Genomic DNA, 6409 nt, shown 5'->3' on the forward strand with positions numbered 1-6409 from the left:
TCCGTTTTCAAATGTTGCGTCTTTGAACTAAAATTCACATTTGTACGTGGATAATCACTTTTAGAAATCAAATGAGATGTTTAAAGTGATTTTCATGCTTCCAGGGGATATGAACGCAAAATTTGTGGAATGGGTAAACGTGAATGAAAATGGCCAATTTACTCACTCTGAGGCCTTAAAAAGTGTTTATCCACCATGGGAAGCGAAATAAATAACATTTGGAGGCCTTTATTGTTCAATCAAAAATGCCCAATTTTTGATGAAAGAGATAACCACCCCCCCTTACGACATGCTTCAGAAACTAAAAAAATGGTCCGTTTTCAATTGTTGCGTCTTTGAACTAAAATTCACATTTGTACGTGGATAATCACTTTTAGAGATAAAATGAGATGTTTAAAGTGATTTTCATGCTTCCAGGGAATATGAACGCAAAATTTGTGGAATGGGTAAACGTGAATGAAAATGGCCAATTTACTCACTCTGATGCCTTAAAAAGTGTTTCTCGACCACGGGAAGTGAAATAAATAACATTTGGAGGCCTTTATTGTTCAATCAAAAATGCCCAATTTTTGACAAAAGAGATAACCACCCCCCCTTACGCCATGCTTCAGAAACTAAAAAAATGGTCCGTTTTCAAATGTTGCGTCTTTGAACTCAAATTCACATTTGTTCGTGGATAATCACTTTTAGAGATAAAATGAGATGTCTAAAGTGATTTTCATGCTTCCAGGGGCCCTGAACGCAAAATTTGTGGAATGGGTAAACGTGAATGAAAATGGCCAATTTACTCACTCTGAGGCCTTAAAAAGTGTTTCTCCACCACGGGAAGTGAAATAAATAACATTTGGAGGCCTTTATTGTTCAATCAAAAATGCCCAATTTTTGACGAAAGAGATAACCACCCCCCCTTACGACATGCTTCAGAAACTAAAAAAATGGTCAGTTTTCAAATGTTGCGTCTTTGAACTAAAATTCACAATTGTACGTGGATAATCACTTTTAGAGATAAAATGAGATGTTTAAAGTGATTTTCATGCTTCCAGGGGATATGAACGCAAAATTTGTGGAATGGGTAAACGTGAATGAAAATGGCCAATTTACTCACTCTGAGGCCTTAAAAAGTGTTTATCCACCATGGGAAGCGAAATAAATAACATTTGGAGGCCTTTATTGTTCAATCAAAAATGCCCAATTTTTGATGAAAGAGATAACCACCCCCCCTTACGACATGCTTCAGAAACTAAAAAAATGGTCCGTTTTCAATTGTTGCGTCTTTGAACTAAAATTCACATTTGTACGTGGATAATCACTTTTAGAGATAAAATGAGATGTTTAAAGTGATTTTCATGCTTCCAGGGAATATGAACGCAAAATTTGTGGAATGGGTAAACGTGAATGAAAATGGCCAATTTACTCACTCTGATGCCTTAAAAAGTGTTTCTCCACCACGGGAAGTGAAATAAATAACATTTTTAGGCCTTTATTGTTTAATCAAAAATGCCCAATTTTTGACAAAAGAGATAACCACCCCCCCTTACGCCATGCTTCAGAAACTAAAAAAATGGTCCGTTTTCAAATGTTGCGTCTTTGAACTAAAATTCACATTTGTTCGTGGATTATCACTTTTAGAGATAAAATGAGATGTTTAAAGTGATTTTCATGCTTCCAGGGGTCCTGAACGCAAAATTTGTGGAATGGGTAAACGTGAATGAAAATGGCCAATTTACTCACTCTGAGGCCTTAAAAAGTGTTTCTCCACCACGGGAAGTGAATTAAATAACATTTTTAGGTCTTTATTGTTCAATCAAAAATGCCCAATTTTTGACAAAAGAGATAACCACCCCCCCTTACGACATGCTTCAGAAACTAAAAAAATGGTCCGTTTTCAAATGTTGTGTCTTTGAACTAAAATTCACATTTGTACGTGGATAATCACTTTTAGAGATAAAATGAGATGTTTAAAGTGATTTTCATGCTTCCAGGGAATATGAACGCAAAATTTGTGGAATGGGTTAATGTGAATGAAAATGGCCAATTTACTCACTCTGAGGCCTTAAAAAGTGTTTATCCACCTCGGGAAGTGAAATAAATAACATTTGGAGGCCTTTATTGTTCAATCAAAAATGCCCAATTTTTGACAAAAGAGATAACCACCCCCCCTTACGCCATGCTTCAGAAACTAAAAAAATGGTCCGTTTTCAAATGTTGCGTCTTTGAACTAAAATTCACATTTGTTCGTGGATAATCACTTTTAGAGATAAAATGAGATGTTTAAAGTGATTTTCATGCTTCCAGGGGCCCTGAACGCAAAATTTGTGGAATGGGTAAACGTGAATGAAAATGGCCAATTTACTCACTCTGATGCCTTCAAAAGTGTTTCTCCACCACGGGAAGTGAAATAAATAACATTTGGAGGCCTTTATTGTTCAATCAAAAATGCCCAATTTTTGACAAAAGAGATAACCACCCCCCCTTACGCCATGCTTCAGAAACTAAAAAAATGGTCCGTTTTCAAATGTTGCGTCTTTGAACTAAAATTCACATTTGTTCCATGGATAATCACTTTTAGAGAAAAAATGAGATGTTTAAAGTGATTTTCATGCTTCCAGGGGCCCTGAACGCAAGATTTGTGGAATGGGTAAACGTGAATGAAAATGGCCAATTTACTCACTCTGAGGCCTTAAAAAGTGTTTCTCCACCACTGGAAGTGAATTAAATAACATTTTTAGGCCTTTATTGTTCAATCAAAAATGCCCAATTTTTGACAAAAGAGATAACCACCCCCCCTTACGCCATGCTTCAGAAACTAAAAAAATGGTCCGTTTTCAAATGTTGCGTCTTTGAACTAAAATTCACATTTGTTCGTGGATAATCACTTTTAGAGATAAAATGAGATGTTTAAAGTGATTTTCATGCTTCCAGGGGCCCTGAACGCAAAATTTGTGGAATGGGTAAACGTGAATGAAAATGGCCAATTTACTCACTCTGATGCCTTAAAAAGTGTTTCTCCACCACGGGAAGTGAAATAAATAACATTTGGAGGCCTTTATTGTTCAATCAAAAATGCCCAATTTTTGACAAAAGAGATAACCACCCCCCCTTACGCCATGCTTCAGAAACAAAAAAAATAGTCCGTTTTCAAATGTTGCGTATTTGAACTAAAATTCACATTTGTTCGTGGATAATCACTTTTAGAGATAAAATGAGATGTTTAAAGTGATTTTCATGCTTCCAGGGAATATGAACGCAAAATTTGTGGAATGGGTAAATGTGAATGAAAATGGCCAATTTACTCACTCTGAGGCCTTAAAAAGTGTTCATCCACCTCGGGAAGTGAAATAAATAACATTTGGAGGCCTTTATTATTCAATCAAAATGCCCAATTTTTGACGAAAGAGATAACCACCCACCCTTACGACATGCTTCAGAAACTAAAAAAATGGTCCGTTTTCAAATGTTGCGTCTTTGAACTAAAATTCACATTTGTTCGTGGATAATCACTTTTAGAGATAAAATGAGATGTTTAATGTGATTTTCATGCTTCCAGGGGCCCTGAACGCAAAATTTGTAGAATGGGTAAACGTGAATGAAAATGGCCAATTTACTCACTCTGATGCCTTAAAAAGTGTTTCTCCACCACGGGAAGTGAAATAAATACCATTTGGAGGCCTTTATTGTTCAATCAAAAATGCCCAATTTTTGACAAAAGAGATAACCACCCCCCCTTACGCCATGCTTCAGAAACTAAAAAAATGGTCCGTTTTCAAATGTTGCGTCTTTGAACTAAAATTCACATTTGTACGTGGATAATCACTTTTAGAGATAAAATGAGATGTTTAAAGTGATTTTCATGCTTCCAGGGCCCTGAACGCAAAATTTGTGGAATGGGTAAACGTGAATGAAAATGGCCAATTTACTCACTCTGAGGCCTTAAAAAGTGTTTATCCACCTCGGGAAGTGAAATAAATAACATTTGGAGGCCTTTATTGTTCAATCAAAAATGCCCAATTTTTGACAAAAGAGATAACCACCCCCCCTTACGCCATGCTTCAGAAACTAAAAAAATGGTCCGTTTTCAAATGTTGCGTCTTTGAACTAAAATTCACATTTGTTCGTGGATAATCACTTTTAGAGATAAAATGAGATGTTTAAAGTGATTTTCATGCTTCCAGGGGCCCTGAACGCAAAATTTGTGGAATGGGTAAACGTGAATGAAAATGGCCAATTTACTCACTCTGATGCCTTAAAAAGTGTTTCTCCACCACGGGAAGTGAAATAAATAACATTTGGAGGCCTTTATTGTTCAATCAAAAATGCCCAATGTTTGACAAAAGAGATAACCACCCCCCCTTACGCCATGCTTCAGAAACTAAAAAAATGGTCCGTTTTCAAATGTTGCGTCTTTGAACTAAAATTCACATTTGTACGTGGATAATCACTTTTAGAGATAAAATGAGATGTTTAAAGTGATTTTCATGCTTCCAGGGGTCCTGAACGCAAAATTTGTGGAATGGGTAAACGTGAATGAGAATGGCCAATTTACTCACTCTGAGGCCTTAAAAAGTGTTTCTCCACCACGGGAAGTGAATTAAATAACATTTTTAGGCCTTTATTGTTCAATTAAAAATGCCCAATTTTTGACAAAAGAGATAACCACCCCCCCTTACGACATGCTTCAGAAACTAAAAAAATGGTCTGTTTTCAAATGTTGCGTCTTTGAACTAAAATTCACATTTGTACGTGGATAATCACTTTTAGAGATAAAATGAGATGTTTAAAGTGATTTTCATGCTTCCAGGGAATATGAACGCAAAATTTGTGGAATGGGTAAATGTGAATGAAAATGGCCAATTTACTCACTCTGAGGCCTTCAAAAGTGTTTATCCACCTCGGGAAGTGAAATAAATAACATTTGGAGGCCTTTATTATTCAATCAAAATGCCCAATTTTTGACGAAAGAGATAACCACCCCCCCTTACGACATGCTTCAGAAACTAAAAAAATGGTCCGTTTTCAAATGTTGCGTCTTTGAACTAAAATTCACATTTGTACGTGGATAATCACTTTTAGAGATAAAATGAGATGTTTAAAGTGATTTTCATACTTCCAGGGGCCCTGAACGCAAAATTTGTGGAATGGGTAAACGAGAATGAAAATGGCCAATTTACTCACTCTGAGGCCTTAAAAAGTGTTTATCCACCTCGGGAAGTGAAATAAATAACATTTGGAGGCCTTTATTGTTCAATCAAAAATGCCCAATTTTTGACAAAAGAGATAACCACCCCCCCTTACGCCATGCTTCAGAAACTAAAAAAATGGTCCGTTTTCAAATGTTGCATCTTTGAACTAAAATTCACATTTGTTCGTGGATAATCACTTTTAGAGATAAAATGAGATGTTTAAAGTGATTTTCATGCTTCCAGGGGTCCTGAACGCAAAATTTGTGGAATGGGTAAACGTGAATGAAAATGGCCAATTTACTCACTCTGAGGCCTTAAAAAGTGTTTCTCCACCACGGGAAGTGAATTAAATAACATTTTTAGGTCTTTATTGTTCAATCAAAAATGCCCAATTTTTGACAAAAGAGATAACCACCCCCCCTTACGACATGCTTCAGAAACTAAAAAAATGATCCATTTCAAATGTTGCGTCTTTGAACTAAAATTCACATTTGTACGTGGATAATCACTTTTAGAGATAAAATGAGATGTTTAAAGTGATTTTCATGCTTCCAGGGAATATGAACGCAAAATTTGTGGAATGAGTAAATGTGAATGAAAATGGCCAATTTACTCACTCTGAGGCCTTAAAATGTGTTTATCCACCTCGGGAAGTGAAATAAATAACATTTGGAGGCCTTTATTATTCAATCAAAATGCCCAATTTTTGACGAAAGAGATAACCACCCACCCCTTACGACATGCTTCAGAAACTAAAAAAATGGTCCGTTTTCAAATGTTGCGTCTTTGAACTAAAATTCACATTTGTACGTGGATAATCACTTTTAGAGATAAAATAAGATGTTTAAAGTGATTTTCATGCTTCCAGGGGCCCTGAACGCAAAATTTGTGGAATGGGTAAACGTGAATGAAAATGGCCAATTTACTCACTCTGAGGCCTTAAAAAGTGTTTATCCACCTCGGGAAGTGAAATAAATAACATTTGGAGGCCTTTATTGTTCAATCAAAAATGCCCAATTTTTGACGAAAGAGATAACCACCCCCCCTTACGACATGCTTCAGAAACTAAAAAAATGGTCCGTTTTCAAATATTGCGTCTTTGAACTAAAATTCACATTTGTACGTGGATAATCACTTTTAGAGATAAAATGAGATGTTTAAAGTGATTTTCATGCTTCCAGGGGCCCTGAACGCAAGATTTGTGGAATGGGTAAACGTGAATGAAAATG

The sequence above is a fragment of the Triturus cristatus genome, chromosome 12, assembly GCF_964204655.1.
Source record: "Triturus cristatus chromosome 12, aTriCri1.1, whole genome shotgun sequence".
NCBI lineage: Eukaryota > Metazoa > Chordata > Amphibia > Caudata > Salamandridae > Triturus > Triturus cristatus.